The 22,837-nt window shown below is 38.5% G+C and overlaps 1 protein-coding gene across 1 annotated transcript in view; it reads right to left on the reverse strand.

Moving 5' to 3' along the window:
• LOC129771853 (ecdysone-induced protein 74EF-like) overlaps positions 1 to 22,837 on the reverse strand; it is a 208,912-nt gene that overhangs the window by 26,037 nt on the left and 160,038 nt on the right. The window contains exon 2 of the mRNA XM_055775946.1: positions 5,699 to 5,744. The gene's annotated coding sequence lies outside the window, so the exon portion shown is untranslated. The remainder of the gene's footprint in view (positions 1 to 5,698; positions 5,745 to 22,837) is intronic.

A 22,837-nucleotide genomic window follows, 5' to 3' on the forward strand; every position in this document is an offset into this window, starting at 1 on the left:
TTTCGTTTGAGCGCGAACTGCGCTATCATGAATCAAACGAGAAAGGAAGTTATACTCCTCTAGTGGAGGTAAACCATCTATGGCATTGATGGCTAGAGCAACCGCGTCCGAATATTTATTCCAGTCAATGTGTCTTGTGAGGCCATATGCCATGATTATAGATTCAGAAGAATTTGACCCATTGGTGATGGAAATTTTGATTGGCATGTGATCACTACCGTTGGGATCCTGAATTACATTCCACTTGCAATCTAACGATAGTGAATTCGAGCAAAGCGAGAGGTCAAGAACACTTGGGTTAGCAGGAGGTTTAGGTACACGTGTTGTTTCCCCAGTGTTCAAAACGGTCATATTGAAGCTGTTACAAAGGTCATATATCAACGATGAACGATTGTCGTCGTACTGTTCCCCCCAGGCAGTTCCGTGAGAGTTGAAGTCTCCCAAGATTAATCGTGGCTCAGGAAGGAGTGAGCACATGTCAACAAGTTGCTTGCGGCTAACCGCAGCTCTCGGAGGCCAATACAAGCTGACTATACAGAGGTCTTTGCCTCTGATGTTTGCATGACAAGCAACAGCTTCGATCCCTCCAATAGGTGGAAGGTCAATTCGAAAAAATGAGTGGCACTTATTGATCCCCAATAGCACCCCTCCGTATCTGTCATCACGGTCCAAGCGTATAATATTAAAATCGTGGAAAGAGAGATCATCTCGCGAAGAAAGCCATGTTTCGGACAGAGCAAAAACATCACAATTGAACTTATGAATTAAACATTTGAATGTATCCAGTTTAGGGATAAGACTACGACAATTCCACTGTAGAACAGTGATATCTCCGACCTCTCTATTTAAATTAGACATCAAGAGAGATAATCATTGCAAGGAGGGGCCATGTTTGCATCAATTGCTGCAAAATTGTCTTTAATACTGGAAGCATTGCGGTGACAATGGTTCTGATGGAGTCGGAAACATTAAAACACATGAAGATTTGATCCTAAATGTCAGTCAACTTTATAAATCCCGATTGGGAAGATGAACTGGACGGAAAAACAGGGACATTTGGGGTTTTTGATGTCCCGTCAAGTGCTGGGTCATTCGAAGGTGAACTATTCCCTCGGAAGCCAGGAGGAACCTGATTTTGCTTATCCGTTGCACTCGATTTTTTAGGCAAGCTAACAGGGGCTATCACCGGAGGGACTTGTGCTTGAATATTGGGAGTGGTCACATTTTTGTGCCGGGGATTCCCTTGGAAAATAAATGGTGTGCTCCCGTTAGCTGTGTCCGCTTCTATTTCGTCAACTGGCAACGTGGCGAAGACATTATGTGTGTTGATTGGTTGTTGTTCTTGAGCCAGTGGAGAAGCGCCCTTTAAAATTTCCGCAAAAGTGCGCTTTGAGCGTTCCTTCAAAGAGCGCTTCTGTTTATCCCAGCGACTCTTATAAGTTTCACAAGCTGAGAGCTCATGTGGGGATCCCCCGCAATATGGACACTTATGCTCAGTCGCACTGCAGGATTTCCCAACATGTTGCTCTCCGCAAGTGGCACAGCGCTCCTTGTTGGCGCAATAATCTGCTGTATGACCAACTGATTTGCATTTGTTGCAAGTCATGGGCTTTGGCACGAAGAGTCGTACTGGAAGCCTCAATTTGTCCACCATAACGTAGTCAGGGAGGGCGGAACCAGCAAAAGTTACTCGAAACGAGTCGGACGGCGTGAATTTTGTTTTTCCCTCTTCCTGGGACACTTTTCCTTATTGATGACAGTCCAAAATTTTAACTTTTGTCAAAGGAAGCTTTTTAAATCTGCCATCTCCCTGTTTTATTAATTCACTCGTCAGACCCGTTTCTGTTATCACCCCCGAAATTTCTACGATATGGCAGGGCACATATGCGCGATATTCTAGTATGAACCGGTTGTCGACAACAATCTCGTTAGCTTGCTTCCGATCAGCCACGACAACACGTAGTTTGTTCGGTCTAACTTTACAAATTTCAACCACGGAGGAATAATTTTTTGACAGATCTTTCATGATCTGAATTACATTGAGCGGTTTCCCGTTTGGTTTGGGCCGGAAGAAAACAACCCATGAGCCATTTCCAGATGCATCTTCCGGATAGATCTTGACACGGGGAGCGGAGACAGCGGAGGAGGAAGACGAGGTCGATGGTTGAGCGGAAACGGTGACGATAGAGGGGGGTGAGGAGGTGGATGGTTGAGGGGGATCGGAAGCCACAGATGAGGGATGCGAGATCGGGGGTTGAGTTAAAGTGGATGGTTCAGGTGATTAAGAGGAGAGGGTTGCGAGTTTTTTCGAGGGGGGTTTTTTGAGGTGGGATGACTCTTCTTCCGAAGTGGTATTTCGCTTTAGCGATTTTCCTGCCGCCGTTTGCACAACTAAAGCGGTATTACTTTCGGAGTCAGAGGTTTCCATATTAGGAAACTCTCTTTCCCCTTCTGCCATGATTATGCGGCAGTTAAAAAATACAATATTTTTCTTAATCTTAAAACTATCAAATCTTAAAAATTATTTACTCTTAAATACCTAAACGCACCCACCGGTGCAGCTGAACTTGACGCTCGGTTGATTGCGTGCTGGGCGCTCCGCGCAAGTGAGATGGCAATCGAACACTACCACCACCAAAAAGTGCTTCTTCACGCTTTCACACTGTGTGGGATTGATCACCGATGTCTGATGCCGATAGTAATGGCGATGATATGGTGAAAACCAAAAGCCAGACGCTTTGCCAACTTTGGCTGAAGTGAACCTTTCCTTTCTGCTATCGCGAACACTGTGATTTTTTTTTTTTTTTAGTAAATGTTACTAATCTATAGTTATTTTCTCCCGTACCAAGAACCATGATTCGTAAGCCCAATAACGGCTACATTTTTCCGCCGAAAATGCACGTATTAGAATTATATCCTTCTCATACCTCCGTGTAATAATAGATGAAAATAAAAATAAAATGGTTAATACGCGCTTTTTTCACCACTCTTTAGATATGATAACATTCATGTTTACTAATGTTATCGAGTGAAATATACTAACCTCTAGTAGGGATGCGGGTTCGTTGACAGTATGTACAAAAAATTTGTACATTCTACTAATGTTTGCATTACTAAACGTATTTGGTAGTTTTCGATCGAGGATTTTTCTAAGTGTATATGGTTTGATTTAGATTTTAGAACATTGAAGTCAATTTGCGATGACAGTGGTACGGTTTCGACGCTAGGTCTCAAATTAGTTAGTGTAATCTCCAGTCTTCAGAAAACAAACGGAGCCCTGCGTTTGAATTAATTTTCATCAGCGCGCGCTCAAAGAAAACTCGTATTCTCTCTTGGTGCGAAGAGCACAAAATTCATAAGCACGACAGCGCAAAATGTACCCGGGGCAGAACTCAGATACTAAAAATTTTGCAAAATTTTGTAAAAATGATAAAACCTCACCGCTGATTTGATAAATTGGAAGAGAAGTGATGGTAAAACAATCATGTAGCGAAAAATACCCCAAAAAATTACTCGAATACAAAGAGAACCTTATCTTCTGCAGACGAAAATTTACATCGAGCTGCTCTCTGAAGATTATCTTTTGTTTTTATTAATAAATTTAACAGAAAGCCAGCTGAGTGTACACAATTAGTGTCACAGGTATTGATACACTGTATTGCAAGTTTGTATATCATTGGAATTTAAAATAAAAATGTAATTTATTAATAATACAGGGGTGCCCGTCTTTCCCGACTTTCCCCTATTAAGTCCGCAAACTCCCAAATCGACGAAGCGGAATTAGTACAATATCAAGTCGAGTTGTTTGCTCGTCACGTAAAGACATCCTTGACCTTCTGCAGGTAGTGAAATGTGACGGCAGGAACTGCCGCATTGAACGAGGGAGTAGTTGTTTTTGTGTAAATCAACATCAATTTCTACCAGTTCATGGTCTTCTCAGCTAAACGCCAGATGGTTTGAAAGTACCAATCTCAACAAATGTGAGCATTAATTCCATCTCTGTTTGATCGAAATTCTATGAACTTGTCGAAAGTTCTTCCGAAGTCACTACTCGCATATAAAGAACTTTCGTCTAAACATTTGATTCCGACCTGGGCTTTTTTTACGTTGATATTCTCATTTCTTAAAAAAAAATTTCAAACGACTTTGACTTTGTGTACAGATTAGCGTTACGTAACATGATGGGGAGGGGGGTTCGTCTTGCGTTACTTTTTGTTACATAGGGGGGGAGGGGGTTCAAAAACCTCATTTTTAGCGTTACGTAATTTGTGCACGACGCCAAAACTCAGCTTATAACTGGGCGTAAGAACAGCGCTGGCAACCAAACATTTCATCTGTGTTTCGGAGCGTGCTCATTCGCCAGAGCGCATGTGTGCACAAGGAGTGGGAGCTCAACTGGGTACAAAAATCTTGTTGCGCATCAGCAACGAGTTGCATTCTGAAGACTGGTAATCTCTATCAGATTAGGAGACACGAAGCCAGTTTCCAAATGTTAAAATATGAATGAAAATTTTCACATCATGTTACTTAATTACTTTAAACATGTATTTCTGACCTTTTTTTTAACCGTTCGTCTATACATTTCCAACATTGTTACTAAATCTTTTAATTATAGTATAAAGTTGTCTTCAAAAACATTTTTCGTATGAGATTTTTTCATCACCTACAAAAAAAGTGTTTTTATTTAAGTAGAATACTAATTTGATACGTAAATGTTAATTTTCATTTCGCTCTCCTAAACTAGTAAACGATGCTCAATGCCGTCAACGCGGATTGACAGTTTTCATTACCATTGTCTGTTGCAAATGGTTGGCTCAACACTATGTGTAATGATTCTCTCACCATAATGATACGATCAACAGATATTCTCATCGCTTTGAATTGGGTAATTCCTCCCAGCTGATTTTCCATGATTGTGCTCCAATCTGCCGGATCTCCTTGAGGACCACTTAACATTTTGATATGTTAATTTCGACAAGTCATAACAATCTCCTGAGATCGTTTCCGTTCTTCAATATTCTGTGCGCATATGAAAAGTAATATAATGTTCAATAAAACGAAACAAGCATTATACGCTGCCTCTCACATAATACGTGATTATCAGTTTCGCTCACTCGCATCACTTTCACTGAAGGTCTGCAGCGAAAGAAAGAAAAAAAAACGAAAATCAACGAGAAAAACAACAAACAAACGGTCGGAACCAGAAGCCAGCGAGAGCCTTGACTCTAGCTAAACCAGATAGTGATGCGGTTACGGTGGTCAACACCGTGTGCCGCGTTGAGCTCATCTTAGACAACGAACCAATGCAATGGCAGCAGAAAAAAATCAAGCACAGCCAACGACCCGCTCCTCAGAGGCAACGGCAAGCCGGTAACGGCATTGACTGGTGTGCAATTCGCTTCCTTCCTCTGCATTTCCTTCACATACACTGATCTTGACCATGCCGGCAAACCTTCGTGCCTTCCACTCCGTCGTCAAACGCACGGTCAGAGCCAATGGTGCTTCAATAATCTTCCACCAACGGAGTGGGTTTCAAGAAGGGGGAGAGAAAGTTTCAATTTATTTCGGTTTCATGTACACTTCTCCGTGGAGGGAGGCACTCTCAGTTGAACATTGCTTTATCGGGGTACTTTGATATTACTACGCACAAAGTGCACGTAAAATGATGCCCAGGATTACATGATCCCGGATAGCCTACCTTGAAAAATACCAACATATCTAGATTCGGTGTGTCATTCGGAAGTCTGCGAATGGAAAGAGAAGAAGGAAAACAATATAAATATTTAAAATGCAACAGTTGTTCAGAACAGTTCTCGCTTAATCTATTATCCTGTTAGTGAGTTTTCCTTGGAAGTGATGTATGAGTGTGTGTAACGCCTCAAAGCGCTGAACGTGCGACCTGACGACCGACCATCCATAATTGACGAACTGTCAACTGCCGGTCGGGATGGGTTACCTGCAGTGTTTGTCTCCTAAGGTATTACTATCAATTTCCGACACGCTTGTAACGTGAACCGAGTTTTCTCTTCTGTCCGTAGAGAGCTCAGACACTGGCGTTTAACATACAAATATGTAGATGCACGGGTATTGATTATAGTTTACGACGGCTCGGGGGATGATGACGATTCCTCCACATTGACCGGTTGAGATCTGGCGGTCACCAGCTGCCAGACGACGTCGTGACCATTGGTCTGGCTGGGTGAGTAATAAAGCACTCCGGCGAATGGCTCGAATGACTCGGCCGAGAAGGAAGTAATCCGTGCAATCGACCAAGGTTATTATAATCATGCAGCAACGGTGTGAGTAGCTCTATGATGCAATATTTGCATAAACGATCCAGAATAAATTAAGAGAAATAGGTAGATGACAAACAGTATTGCAGGGAATCATGACCCAAAACACAGCAGTGATTTCTTCTGTACAGTCATTGAAAAAAGTTATTTGGAAGTAGTTTTGAATGAAAAACCTCCTTACGACAAATTGGATTGACAAACAAGACAAAATTTAATTTCGTAAATATATCATTAAAATAAAAAAAAAGCAAATCAATTCTTCGGAAACTCGCGCTCGCCATTCATTCAACCGTGATTGATTGGTAGATTTATTGAAATAGCAGCCATAAATTATAGGCTGCTTCTGGGTGCTACCTATCCTATCTCTTGCCCAGTCCGAATGTCACCAGCTGCGCAAAGCCTTACACGGGTCAGCGTTTCCTGCGTTTTCCGCCGCAGGCGCAGACTATCACAGAGCCAGCGCGATGATGACGCCATCGGAACTCCCCTTTCGAGAACCGGTTCGCCAACATGAGGGGGGGCTGAACGAGTTGCGCGCGCCCTTCTTCGGGTCAGAGAAACGGTAGCCAGCCTGCCATGAGACGCTCGGGATCGATTCCGCACGCCATCGTATCGATTGCTGATTAGTTGGGGTGCGCTGCCACTCAATTATAATAAATTTCATATGCATGTAAATGGTGTTGATATTGAACACATTGTTAGTGGTAGGCTACGGTACGACAACGACAACAAGGCAAGACTGAAGCGGCTTCAGACTTCAGTCAGGAAATTGTGAACAAGGCCTAATCGGAGATTGGTGTGAAACATGTGTGCAATATGGCTCGATGGTGCGACGAACCAATGGAATGTTAATCAGCTGGCGGGAGAGCTCGATGTTCGCGACAAACAAAAATGTCCCATGTGCGCCGATGGAGTAAAAGTGTAAAGAATGACAAATGGTCTTCTTCATTACCAACATATTCCACGAATACCTTTAACATGCGTTTTTGACGTAGGACTACGTCTAACAGGAAGATGTGGGAGGTAAAATGGATTTTTTACAACGAAAATGTAGGAAATAATGAAAGATTTTGATCGCATGTTTAATTCCACTGTTTACCAAGCAGAAGGCTAAACTGTTCTCTTCCTATCGATACAACACAGTAACGCAATTTTGTTCCGTTCGACCAATTGAAACGTCTGCTACTTCTGTGAAACCACAGCCCATTTCACGGGCATCATAACTGTTACCAAATTGTATTCTGGATTCTCGAGTAATATCTGAAATGATAAAAATCAAATTGATGTTTAAAATTTATTGCAGCGAGAGAGTTTCCGTGATTTTAGTAGTGTTTTTAAGCTTATTGGTGATTTTTCGATCGATCATTCAATTTTTACTCATTGTTTCCGAGCTGAAAGTGACGTCAAAGCGCAGCTCATTTCAAGGTAACTTATGTGATATTTTACTGCAGTGAGATCTGTGTTCTTCGGTTAAAAATTGAAGGTGAAAATATCGATGAGGTTGCCGTTGCCGTCTGGGTGCAACATTTTTGAAGACGAAACATGAACTCCACCGCTCCTCTCAGTCGTTTCGCTTCGAGCAGGACTACGTCCATGAACGTCCTCCTCTCTCTTACTACTGAGTCACAACGAACGCATTCGCCGTCAAACATGACTCACTCGCTCTTAACGCTCGTCAATTCATTTCTAATTGGAGCAAGTGGTTGCTCTAATTGGCGTGGCGAATAAATACGAAACTGCCTCTCCATTCAATCTGACTTCACTCCACCCAGACATGTAGGGGAAGTGGGGGCTTAGTGGTCACCCTAAGGAATATGCCCATTTCCGGCGTCCACATTACGCTTCAATTCCCGTTTCTCGAAGAATATTATAGTTCAACTCATTGTTATTCAAGATAGCAAACGACTTTTACTATAAAAATTCAAAATAGCTCACTTTTCATCATTAGAAAAAAAGGTGAAAAATCGAACTTTTTTTTTTGTTTGGTGGTAAAGTGGTCACCTAGTGGGGGCAAAATGGTCACTCGCACGTATCTAGCTAAATGGGATAGATTTATGCGTTTTTTTTTTCGTCCATATTTGTTCAAATCATATTTGATATAGTAAGTACATGTATGAAATAAGCTTGGCCTAGAGTCTCAATTTAAATTTTCTCATGCATACAAAAACGTCGTAAGAAACACATAACGTTCCGCATGATGAGGCTTGGTTTATTTGGAGTGGCATATTTATCCAGGGTCAAAACCACAAAAGGATCCTCTCGAAGAGCAGAATGTGATGTGGTATATCAGTTTTAGTAAACAGAACATTGTAAGTTGTTATTCACCTATGCCCACTTTGCCCCCAAACATCAAAGTAATTTCTATTGATCTCTGAGATTAAACACAATATCTGTTCACCTCTCTTAGATTATGTGAACAGTCGTACAAACTGATTATTTGTCCAATATATCAGATTGAATAAACTAAATTTCACGAGTAATTCCTTAGATACCATGCGCACAAAACTACAGCCGAATGGCTATCGAGAGAGCAATTTCTGTTTTTATTCATATTTTGACATGCGATAGCTCTACTGAAGTACAGGATGGCTCAAAAGTCATGCAATTCTTCAAACATAAGGTGACTATCGATACGGCATCTATAGTCAATAGTTATACTACCGAACAAGCAGGTGACCACTTTGCCCCCCATGACCGATTTGCACCCACTATCCCTATCTCGTTTCCCGTGTACACATTCTCATTTTAACGTCCATACAAAGTGAAATGAAAATTTGAAATCTGATGCAAAAAATTAGTTACGGCGATGTTTTTTTTTCCAACAGGATGGCGCGACGTCTCATTTCGAAGATGTTGCGTTTCAATTTGTCTTCAATTTCTAACAGCATAAAAATTTAAAAGACATCTCAAGAACTGTTCGATTTATCAAAAAAAAAAAATCCTAAAGCTCTTGATGATAAACTCTATATTTTCTACTCCAATCCCCACTCTCTGAAACTGTAAGTATTTTTTTCATAATTATTGATATTGTTATAAGAAAATACATATTACCATTTGTTCTCATCAGCTATCTCACCATGACAATCCGCAATATGTTGAAACGTATGTATTCCTATTTATCTCAATTATTTCAAATCAAGGATGATCTTCAGAATATCCAGGAAATATGGAAAACGAAGCCTCGAGATTTTTTAAATTCAAACCATGTTAACGAAGGACTACGTATTTCAGTAAGGGTGCCAAAAATCAGAAATAGCTTAAATAATACTAATGAAATAATGAAATAGTTTGACCGTTGATATCTATTTTTTGCAGCAAAGTATTTTGATGATATGTACACTCAGTCCAACTTCTATCAGACTAGGTGATGATCTTGCTGCTTTGTGCCATTGTAAACATACAATGCTTTAACTTGTATTCTAGTGTATTGATATGGTGACTACAATACACTGCATGATTTTCATATGTTTGTGTGCAAGCGCTGAGCGTAAACCAAAGGTTTTGTATTTTTCAAGTGTCAAGTTTCTATAAGACCAGCTACATTTTTCCGTTTTTTTAGTTGTTTTGATCAATAAATCTGGAAAATGCCGAAGCAAAAAGTGCTCACGGAGACTCTCTTGTCTCTCCGTGAGCACTTTCGATGCATTTCACCAAGAAAATGTCAGAAAAAAATATCGTCGGATTAGACGATCCCACCAAGTGGTGCTCAATTATCTGACGAACCCTCAAGGATACGGTAAGAAGGAGAGAGCTCCACTTAAATCGAAGCTTTCTGACCGTGATAAGCGGGAAATAGCTAGAACAGCTTTGAATACCTCAAAATCGCTTATGCAAATAAAGCAATATTTCAATTTATGTTAATGTTACTCGGGTGACAATTCGACAAGTTATGGTAAAAATCCACACATAAAGAGGGTTTAAAAGGTTAAAGCTTCTTATTTTACACCATCTCACATCGGAAGACGTCTGAGTTTTGCCAAAGCTCACATTCACCGACAGTGGGTTATGGTATGTTGTGACAAAGAATGTTTCCAAAAGAATACATTTTGCTATATACCATAACGAAAAGTTCTTCAATGTATAGGCTATCTTCACTGACGAAAGGAAGTTCAATTAGGATGGTCCTGACGGTCTCAACGGGTACTGACGTGATTTACGAAAGAAGGAACAGTATTTTTCAACCAGGAATTTGGTGGAGTCTCGCACATGGTTTGGGCGGGATTCTGTGCAACCGGAAAGCTCAAGATAGCTTTCACATAATTCAAGGATTACATATATTTTCGGAATCCTCTCTCCTACCGTTTTTGCGTGGTATCGTCACAAAAAATTCACATTCCAGCAAAACAATGTTACTATTCATATTAGCAAGGAAACTAAGCAATGGATTAAGAACCAAAACCTTTATTTTTTGGACTAGTCGGCTCGCTCTCCAGACTTGAATCCTGTTGAAAATCTTAGGGGGATCCTTGTACGCAGAATCTACACTGAGGGAAAACGGTACACCACGATTGAAGAGCTCAAGGTTGCAATTTCGGAAACATGGAAAAATATGGAGAAATTCGCTCAGCAGCATTTGGTAAATAGTATTCCAACACGAATTTTCCAGGTTATAAGCCGAAATGGCAAGGTTGCCAACTATTGACATGTCAATCAGCCGATCATTTTGAGTTTTTCATTGACCATACTTACGAATTTTGAAATGGTCTTATAGAAACTGGACAGCTAAAATTATCATATTTAAGTACAATAAATAAACAAACAACTCTTTTGAACGAAATTGACGTTAAATAAACTTTATTCTAAACATTCAACAATGTATGAATGTATCTTGTTGAAATTCTAACTGTTTGTGCTGCAACGAAATAGAATCAAGGTGGTCTTATAGAAGTTGGACAGAGTGTATACCAATCTAATCGAAATTAGTTCAATAGGCTATAAATTACAATTCCATAATCTGTAAATAGTTTAAATTGACGAAAATTTTAAGCATTCCCATTTTTTGCTTACATTTGTTCTGTGCATGTTTATTAGGGTTCCAATGAAAATGGTCATCTCAAATTTCAAAAAGTTACCCCATAAAAATGTACACCTGGATAAAACACCCTTTGATTAATATCAGCTAAATCGAACTTAAGGGAGAGTGGCGCAAAGCGGTCGAAGCTTGAGTTTATTGAAAATTGAAAAATCACCCAAGGGGGGAGTACAGGAAATCGGGGTCTCCAAAAAAAAATTTTTTTCGCCAAAAATCGACACTCTGGGACTTTGGGTTTTTTTCGGAATACAAGACGAAACGTATGGTTTTGGGTGCCAATAAAAATAATTGTCTCGATTTTTTATTCGGAACTTGCTGCGAAATGTTGATTTGCACGATAATATACCATATGCAAAATATTAGCTTATTCGAACTTCATTTATTAGAGTCACAAACGTTAAAACTTGAGTTTTTTGAAAAAAAAAAACCAAAAATCACCGAAAATCGGGATTTTCAAAGAAAAAAAAATTATGCCAAATGTTTTAAAATTGCATTATTCGTCGAGATTTACCGTTATCTCGAAAAAAAATTGTCAAAAAAAACTTTTGTTTTGTGCTTGGTCGTTTTTTGTCTGAAAAGTCGTTTTTTGACAATAATTTTTTTTGAGATGACAGTAGATTTCGACGTTTCATGCAATTTTAAGACATTTGGCATCTAATTTTGGGTGATTTTTCGGTTTTCAAAAAACTCAAACTTTGACCGCTTTGCATCACTCTACCTTAAGTTCGATTGAGCTGATATTTTGCATAGGGTGTTTTTTCGAGGTGGTGAACATTTTGTATTGGGTAACGTTTTAAAAATTTAGGGTCGATTTTTTCCCATACATTCATTGGCCCATCATAAACAAACTGCAGCACACCAAGCGGCTGCCATAGCGGCTGCCAAACCAACATCAACGCATCGGACAAACCATGATTAGAATTGATGTCATCGAGAAGCATTAATTACACGATTTAAATGTGCAAGCATGATGTTTACAATATTTGTAAGTGTTATAATCCAGAACAGATTTGAATACGTACCAAATAATCATCTGGAGATTGATTAAAAGTTAGCTCAAATGAGGGGAGCGTTAACACCAACAGAAGGTGAATTTTATGAACCTTTAGAACACGTGAACCCGTAAAAATATCCTATAAAACTACCGTAAATAATGAAAAAGACCATTTTATTTATATGTTTTGAAACATTTGAATACCTGATTTAACATCATTTACCTTGTTATACAGTAGTAACAAAATTAAATAAAAGTATCGTTGGTTCCAAAGGCATACCTCCAAGAGTTTGTTTTTCCTTTCACCGAGTTACAGAAAGCTAAAGTATGACATACGACAAATGAAGTACAACAATTAATTGTCGCTCATTTCCGAGATCAAGTCGGATTCGAAAAAAGCCACAATTGCCTCATTCGAAGAGGCTGAGATTTCATTAAAACACAAGAAGCCTTCTAAAGACGGTTTAACATGGATGGAATTTAATTGTAGAAAACGAATTATTTTGAATATATATAAAAATGAATCTGATATAAATTGTTCGACCGCTGTCAAAAAATACCATTATGCGTAGAAAATAAACGATGAGTAAAATTTGGAAAAGATGTTGAAAAAAAATATTTATGATTACCGGTTCCGATCAAATTAACTGATGGCACTGAAACCGCTCAGCAATGTGTACTCATAAGGTTGCGTTTCCTGGATATGTCTTTTAAAGAAGAACTGTTAAGAAATTTTACAAATGAAAGAACCAACTAGAGTCGAAATATATACAACTCGTTCAATCATTAAAGCTGGATTTCCAATACGAAAAATTGGCATCGAATACGACTGATTAAGAACATATTAGAATCAGATGATGTGGTGAATTTGGCATTCAAAATAGTTAATTCTATGCGAGGCAACTTGTAGAGGCGCAGAGCATTACTAAACCATTTATCGGAGAATTATTTGTGCACATAGAGGTACATTATCGGATCTTTTGCCAGAAATAAAATAATTCATAACAACTGTCAATAAATCATATCCTTAATTGAATGGTTATAAGAAGCTAAATTAATTGAATTTAAAACTTTAAGGAAAAAAATAACTAAAATGGTTAGCGACGTATATTCATTCAAGGGGAATTTCACACTCTCAGGAAAAAAAAGATGGAGAAACAAATTTGAGGCAATTTGATAAAAAATGTTGAAAAATTAGTTCCACAGAAGATTTGAAGATTTGATGTGGTCATGCGGGCATTAATTGCAAATTAAATCCTTAAAATTTAATCCTTAGTAATTTACTAAGCGAGTTTATTGAAATATGCTGCATATTTGACAACTTTTTCGGATCTGTTTATCTCTGCGAAATAACATTTTCTGCTATGAATACATAAGGACATAACATCGCTTCCGTTCGGCAGATGTCTATTTGGCAACCTGTTGTAAAATACTGTGTTAGTCTAAAAAACTTAAAGAAAAACTGAGAAGAAAACGATTTCACAATCCTGATAGTTTTGTCTACTGAAGATGTAGTGGATGCACCATGATAAAAATTTATTCGAAGAATATTTCAAAACTTGAAAGCCGAATTTTAAAAAGATGTATATAAAATTTTCATATGTTGATTTCTCACGGAGCTACAGCTTTTCAAAAATCACTTAGAAATTCGGCTTCGTTCTCTATTCCTCTATTTTTTGAGGTGTGTATGTTTATTCTACGATCAAATATTGAATTATTACATACTCATAATTACTTAAAACATATTGTGTTGGTAGCCCACCGTCTATATTTGAAAAAAAATAAAAATAAAAATCGACCGTGGTGATGGAAAGTTTAGCCATCCTTGCCTTATACGTTCTTAATATTTTCTTCGTGACGAACAAGGTAAGTCGGTGCATACAAATAATTATTCTACATTTGTAAGCGTTTATCAGAATCAAAAAGGAGGAGACAATTTGGAAGGTGGCCGACACTCTATTATCTCCAATGTTTCGACGAGAGCCTGGTTCAAAGGGTTTAACGTTGATAGAGATTTTATTAGTAAGATTATTGTCTAATCATATCGTGTTCAATGTACGCCTCTATCATGTAGATGAAGGGTATGCTATTCAGAACGTTGGTAATGTTGAAAATTTTGAACTTAAAGAACTAAACTGTTTGCTGATTGCCAGGTTTGAAAGAGTACACTCACGCATACCAGTTTACGATATCTATTCAAGACTTGCTGACCCGGCAAACTTCGTCCCGCCCGTGAGGAACGGACACCAAATCATTTATATTTATATAGATATACAAAACTTGCCAAAAAATTGCCAATTGCCAATTGGTTTTGATAATTTTCTTAGCATATATACCTGACGCAGACTGAGACACTTCAATTCTGATACTGACTGTTGAAATCCGTTGCTCCGTTCTTGAGTTAAATCGTGAGGTACGGACACCAAATCATTTCTATTCATATAGAAGTACTAATGATAAATAAACGAAAGCAAAAAGGCGACCGATCGAATAATATTTCTATAAAGGCGGTTTTATCAATAAGGATTTTTATGTACAATTATGAACATCGATACAGGAAAACCAGAGAATGTCGAGTTTTCCGTGTTAATGTTGGAATATCTATCCTATTTTTTCTAATGGGGTTGTTTGATATGAAAAAAGAAAATATTACTAATTAATGATTCCAGATTTTGCCACTACAACTATTACAACCCATTTGAAGTTCAGATCGGTTCATACAAAAACGAACTTTTCAGGGCCACAATTTGGAGTTTTGAATGTTAACTTAACCGTAGATTTACGGATTTCTGAACAGTTACAAAAAATAAATTCAAAAGCAGTTGTCATCAAAGTCCTACGTCATGTTTCCGTTCTGGGCTCAGATCTTTCTACTTTTTCTATTACAAAATTTCACACGAGCCATTTCACACACAGCGGTTTTGCTTGTGTAAAAAGCTAGCACGAAATGCTAATGCAGTGTTTATTCTACGTGCACTGAGGAAAGAGGAAATATTGCAATTTAAGCTCCATCCGTTTGCAACTCGTAACTTCAAATCCAAGTTGAAGGTAAGAAGCCCGATACAGGGGTAAGTTGGTTTTATTGTTGTCTGGTTAAGAGTATTTATTTTGGCATGACAGGCACACATTGATGTTTATATGCGTTTCTATAACAGTTCGGCTGAAAAGTTCAAAAGGTTGACGTCTAGATGGCACCTCTTGCAAAAATCTACTTGACTATCACAAAGAACCATCTTTCAATGGATAGGTGTCAAAATTTGACAGCAATCGGTCGATTGGTTCGTGAGTTACAGCATTGAGAGTGAAGTGAAAAAATGGAAAAATCCGAATTTCGTGTATTGATAAAGCATTGCTTTTTGACTCTGGAGCAGAGTTCGGATAACGTTTGTCAGGCCATGATTTGGTTTGCACTGTGTTTTTTTTTCATCAAAAAGCCATGCTTTATCAACACACGAAATTCGGATTTTTCCATTTTTTCACAATAACAAAATTTGTTTCTCTCTCAACGCTGTAACTCACGATCCAATCGATTGCTGTCAAATTTGACACGTATCCATTGAAAGATGGTGCTTTGTGATAGTTAAGTAGATTTTTACAAGAGGCGCCATCTAGACGTCAACCTTATGAACTTTTCAGTCGAACTGTTAGGTAGATTGAGGTGGTTAAGAAATGTGAAATAATGATAGTGGTGGAACAAACATATATTCACCACTAATCAATACCTACCTGAAAGTCTCTTGTTTTCTTTTTTTTCGTTTTCAACGATTCGGAATGATGATTAGAAGCAAATAAAAGCTTGTATGTTTAGAATTAAATCATTTTCATAAAATGTTTTCTGGTGGTTAGTTGTAAACGAGTTTTTTTGTGATAAAGCTGAAAGAATTATATGATAAGATTTGGTACTTTCGTATTAGCGTCACCGGAGCCGAAATACAATAGATAGCAATTACTTAACAGGGGAAACGTATGCCGTCCGACGCTCGCTACCGCTCGGTCGGACCTAACTAAAGGATCGTCTCCTATGTTTCAAACTAACCGAGCAATCGATGGAACACAGGTTTGTTTGCGAAAGGCCGTCGCCCGACGGCGGGTCGGCGGCCGACTCGGATTGCGTCACTCTGTTCCTTATCCTCGATTGATGGGACTACGTCCCCATTACGTTGACCTCAGAATAAATTTAATTAAGAAAAACCAATTCGTAATGAAAAATGTGCTCCGGTGGCGTTAATCTTAAATACCCTAAATCCCAAATAAGCATTTTCGTAGCACTAAAAAATTACAAAACACTGCATACAACAAGGCAACAGCAATACAAATAATATTTGAATGCCAGTGCGAACAATAAAATTGCTATCTATTATATTTCGGCTCCGGTGACGCTAATACGAAAGTACCTAAGATTTGTGTTGATCAATGAATGTTGTGTTCAAATAGACAGTAGATAAGAAAAAGTATGCGTTTATTGGTTGACGGTGTAGCCTAAAAACCGACGAATCGATTAATTTCACATCACAATTTTCGTTGTAAGGTTGTACTCACGGTTTTTTTTATCTCATTTATTTATTTAAGGCTCATTAGCATTTCAGCTGTAACAGAGCCAAATTTTAATCGTGTACATGTCACATGGTTATCATATCTATAATTAGCACATTACACAGTTGCCATTCGCCAGTATTTCTTCTATACCATTACATATGGTACATTCACACAGTAGCCATTTAGGCGTATTCTTTCTGTTCTTCCATTATCCAGTTGGACCACCGGATAGCGGAGACAGTTGATTGATCATTGTTGAGTTATTTATAGAACAGCAGCCCGATGTGTCTTGCAGAGCAGAGCAGTTGTATGGATGAATCGATCTCATTTCGACCGTGGATCGATCTCCATCGCTGATGATTGTTGCGTGGACGTAGCTATTCTGTAACAACACAAAGATGGTCAATGAGGGCCCTGAGTTTTGAACTCACGATCGATCGCTTACTAAACGAACGCGCAACCAATGTGGCTACGGAGACCCCCCGTACTCAGGGTTGCCACATCTAATTTTGTAAAATTATATTAAAACATCTGTATAACTGTATTTTCAGCAAAAAAAATTGTATAAAAAATGTATCATAAAACTAACGGAAAAATGAGAAGATTCATTTTCATTTTATATTTGTTTTTCTTATTTACGGTTGGTTAAAATCGTATCAATGAAACGAAATAAAGCATAAAAAGGTTTTCTCATAATAAATTATATATATTAATACATGGTTTCGTTGAACTTTGCTTTCAAATTTTCCGTCAATTTCATCCTTGACACTTCTCCTTAAGCCGACACATAGTTCTTCGCTTTCAAAATAGAGTCCATCACAGTGGGAGCCAACCAATTTCTGAACTTCGTTTTGTTGTTATTGTAAAGCGAGAATATTCACTCAACGCACGCTGATGAATGTGGAATAAATGAAAAGTGTCCCACAAACGGCCTTAGCCGGAGTGGGCAGATGACATTTCATATGGTTCAACATTTTTATAAATCAAGGTAACTTCATGACTCAACGAAAAAAAAACAAAGTTTATCAGTAAAAAGATAGACAGAGAAAATGCACTGTGATTTAGTTAATATTTAAATTTGAATTTAAAAAAAAAACTTCAAATTCTGTATCTTTGCTGAAAATCTGTTATTCTGTATATGATGAATTTCATGCCAACTCGTCTCAGGAGTTGGCAGCACCATCTCAGATAGTAGTGAAACGTTGTGGGTGTAAAGACATGGATTTTTAAGCGACTTTGCATACTTGAAATATTCGAAAAAGAATTAGACTACTTTTTGGAAAAATCCAAACTTTTTTCCTAATTTTTTACAAAAATTTATAACTTAAAAACTATGATACCTACAAAATTCTTGACAAAGTATGAAGTTTAGGAAATTGTTTAATTTTTTATAAAAAAAATATCGAAATTTTTTTGGAAAAAAATTTCGCTCACAAAAAAGTTATTTTAAAAATTAAAATTCATTTTTCTCAAAAATGTATTTTTTAAAAAATTCCCAAAAATATATATATGCATAGCCCTTACAATTTCCAACAAGTCGTCCATACATCGGAAGATGGGCACTTTTATAGGGAAAAAGTTTTTCGAACAACAACTTTTCCATGTTTTCTTTGAAAAAAATACAACTAAAGGGTGTGTCACATCAAATTGCATCACGGAAAAAACGCTGTAGAAATTCGCCCAGTAGACCGATCCTTTTGAAAATTTTAGACAGTAAAACCAAAACTATTAAACAACTTTTGGCATTTTCCATTTTTCATACTTCGAGCCCAAGCCCGTATGCTCGTACCTTCCTCTTTACCCCGTCCATAAGGTTCTGTACAACGTCAGGTTGTAGTTTTTTTTTAACAGAAATCCATTTTCTCTTGAAGTCCGCCTCCGATTTGACAACTTTTGGGTTCTTCCGGAGGGCCTGCTTCATAATCGCCCAATATTTCTCTATTGGGCGAAGCTCCGGCGCGTTGGGCGGGTTCATTTCCTTTGGCACGAAGGTGACCCCGTTGGCTTCGTACCACTCCAACACGTCCTTTGAATAGTGGCACGAAGCGAGATCCGGCCAGAAGATGGTCGGGCCCTTGTGCTGCTTCAATAGTGGTAGTGAGCGCTTCTGTAGGCACTCCTTAAGGTAAACCTGCCCGTTTACCGTGCCGATCATCACGAAGGGGGCGCTCCGCTTTCCGCAAGAGCAGATCGCTTGCCACACCATGTACTTTTTGGCAAACTTGGATAGTTTCTGTATGCGAATCTCCTCCGGAACGCTGAATTTGTCCTCTGCGGAGAAGAACAACAGGCCCGGCAGCTGACGAAAGTCCGCTTTGACGTAGGTTTCGTCGTCCATTCCCAGGCAATGCGGCTTCATCAGCATTTCGGTGTACAGCTTCCGGGCTCGCGTCTTCCCCACCATGTTTTGCCTTTCGTCGCGGTTAGGAGCCTTCTGAACCTTGTATGTACGCAGGCCCTCCCGCTGATTGGTCCGCTGGACGAATGAACTTGACAAATTCAGCTTATTGGCGACATCCCGGACCGAACTTCTCGGATCACGTCTAAACTGCTTAACTACGCGCTTGTGATCTTTTTCACTGACGGAGCATCCATTTTTGCCGTTCTTCACCTTCCGGTCGATGGTTAGGTTCTCGAAGTATCGTTTTAGTACTCTGCTGACCGTGGATTGGACGATTCCCAGAATCTTACCGATGTCCCGATGTGACAACTCCGGATTCTCGAAATGAGTGCACAGGATTAATTCACGACGCTCTTTTTCGTTCGACGACATTTTTCCAAATTTACGAAAAATTGACAGAGAAGCATGGCCAACGTGATCTATACACTCTTATCTGATTTTAAAGCGAAAGCTGAAGATATAATTCCTAAAAATTAAATTTCTACAGCGTTTTTTCCGTGATGCAATTTGATGTGACACACCCTTTAACCCTAATTTTGTTTGAAATCAACATAGTGATATAGAGTATTCGACAAAGTTTTAGATTTTGTTAAAATATAAACTTTTTTCGAAGACTTCAACTTTTTATCTTTTTATTCTATTTTTTTTAGTTTTTGGAATATAAGTCATTTTTGTAAGAAGACTACTCAAAAAAAATAATGTTTTGCTCGTAACATTTTTGTGTAAATTCTCACGTTTGACATTGAAAATTATCAAAGAATTTTTTGGAAAAAAATTCATTGAAAAAAAAAATATTTCGAAAATTAAAATTAATTTTTATCGAATATGTTATGCTTTCAAAATTCTGAAAAAAATAGATATAAATAGCCCTTAAAATTTCCAACAAGTTTCCCATACATTGGACGAAGGGCATATAAAAAAAAGCTAAAAAAATAGAATAAAAGATAGAAAGTTGATGTTTTCGACAAAAGTTTATATTTTCGTGTAAATATAAATTCCCATTCGTGAAAACGTTTTATAGCATAATGTCGGTCATATAAAATGAAGATTTTCAGATCAAAATTTTAACCATTTTTTTAATACTTTAAAAACTTAAAACCTGAAAAAATCACAAAATTGTAGTTAAATTACAGTAGAATTGAATTGATTTATATTGCAGTACCACCTGACATTAGTAGGTTGATTAGTGGCGGCGATCTGGCGTAGTGATAACATCCATACCTCTCACGCAGAGATTACGAGTTCAATTCTCACTCCCGACATTCTTCCAAAAATGGAAGTAAAAGTGACGAACCAGCCGAAATGTGTTGAAAGTTACTATAATATAGAAAAAAAAAGTAGGTTGATTGTCAGCTGTTCTTCATACGAGTAGTAGATGTAGGGGAGATGGGGGTAAGACGGACATGTTAAGGAAAACTTGAATTGTATCTTTGGAAACTCATGTTTTCAAAAATTTAAAAGCAGTTTCATACAGTTCAGTATGCTGGTTTTCGAAATAACTGGCCAAATGTTTTATAGAAATGTGTTTTTCCATGTTTTTTACTGAAATTAAAACAAGCCGAAAAGTACAACCTCGGTGCGGGTATAATGGTCATGTAGTGGGGGGAATATGGACAGGTTCATAATATACGAAGCGTAGGGGTTTATCGCTCACGAGAGGAATAATTTCACTCTCTCTCAAAAAAAAATAGCACAAAAAGAGAAAGCAATATAAAAAAGGGTTCAATATTCTTCCCTTCACTTTCCATCATGCATTGGATGTGATTATGGATATGACTGTCCATTCCAACCCCACCAGTGCAATTATTTCAATAATTTAAATTTACCACTTACGAATGAATTTACTTTTCCGTACATACCTAATATCGCTTCTCTGTTAACTCACACACCGAAATATAGCCATAAGCGAATTCATATTTGCAATTAAACTACTCAAAATGTTTAAGCCGCAAAAGTTACATCCACACGCGGAATCATGTTCGATTTTCGGTTTTTGTTTCCCTATTCCACTTTTAATCAGTATTCATTGTCATTGGATGGTTTAAATATTATAGAATAGCATGTAGAAGGGTTTCCCATCAACAGAAATTTGAAGTTCATAATGCAACTATACAAATCAACCACCTGTCCATTATACCCCCACTGTTCGTCTTACTCGCGGCTTCCCTACAATTAGTTTTGTTAACATAAATTTATATTTTTTTTAGAAAACAACCGAGAAACCCATAAATAATTATGACAGTGTTTATGATTAGAAGTTTATAGCTAGAAGAATGTATAAATATCTTGACAATAATATAGAGCTCTAAATTCTTGATCAAGTCGTCAGCCTTTCTTCACCACAGTGCGAAGGCGCAAAGGCCACTTTCGCAATCATTGAGAACCCAGGCGGACAGCGATATACGAGAGCACATATCAAGATTTCTCGCGCCGAGAAACCAGTTGACAGAACTCGTGATAAGCAGTGATCGCGAAAAAGGGAAAAAGAAAATGTAATGAATAAAACAAAGTGAAGAAGGAGGGAGATTGTTGCGGGGGGACGGTCATAACACAACAAGCTCAGGAGATTGCTAATTATTTCATTTATTTCAATTTATCTTGTCAAGTATGTGCCGTGGTGATTAGTTATGGTTGTGGGCTTGTAGATGCGGTTGTTTGATCAGTTAAGATAGCTCCTGTCGCCGCGGATAATGACTGATGTTATTTTTTCACCGTAATGCTGGGAATCGCGCTCGATGGAATGTGTGTCCCGGTGAAAGTAGTGGGTGAAAGGTAATCGGTTGGATGTGTTCTAAGGAATGATTACATAAGCGGCCTTGGAGGATTCTGTTCACCGAACAGTCTTCAATCATCCGGTGCATTACTGCTTTAAAAATGTCCCATTCATTGTCTAGTTCAAAGAAGTGGTGTCAACAGCGCTGTTGGCTGCAACAAAGTATTCCACGACCCTCACGTACCGGGTGACAGTTTGATGCAGCTGCAACTCGACGACTTCCTTATGGTCTCCTGTCATCTACTCCAGAAAACCGTCTCTCTTAAGCTTAGAATTTATAGATTCGATGCACTTCCTTATTATCCTCACCGCCGCCGACGCCACCACCAAACTCATCATCGTCGGTCATCCCGCGTGCATTTGCCAATTGAAATGCACCGAGAGTGTGTTTGCTGGCAAAAGTGCGTGCACCACGGACACACAGTTACTTTCACCCAACGCCATGACGGCGCGCTTTATTTATAAACTTCTCTGCAACTTGACAGCAGACTAATCAACCACCACACCCATTACTCATTACTTCGAGACGAGACCTATAGCTGTTTTATTCCCGTTCCCATCAAATTCGAAGCTAGATCTATGGTGCGTTAGCTATTCTCGGTTCTCCCGGCACCTCGCTCCTCAAGTATGCCCACCCTCCGCCCGGGATCCACGACCGGATAACGAGACACTCCACCCGAAGTGACAATGTCCCTGAAGCTGAATTGCTATTGTTGTCATCGCGTGCATTACTTACTAAATGCGCGATCGGGGTTTGAAAAGGTTTATCCTCATAGTCACCCTCTCCCTCTCGCTGTCTGTCATATTC

The sequence above is a fragment of the Toxorhynchites rutilus genome, chromosome 2 (assembly GCF_029784135.1).
Source record: "Toxorhynchites rutilus septentrionalis strain SRP chromosome 2, ASM2978413v1, whole genome shotgun sequence".
Classification (NCBI taxonomy): domain Eukaryota; kingdom Metazoa; phylum Arthropoda; class Insecta; order Diptera; family Culicidae; genus Toxorhynchites; species Toxorhynchites rutilus.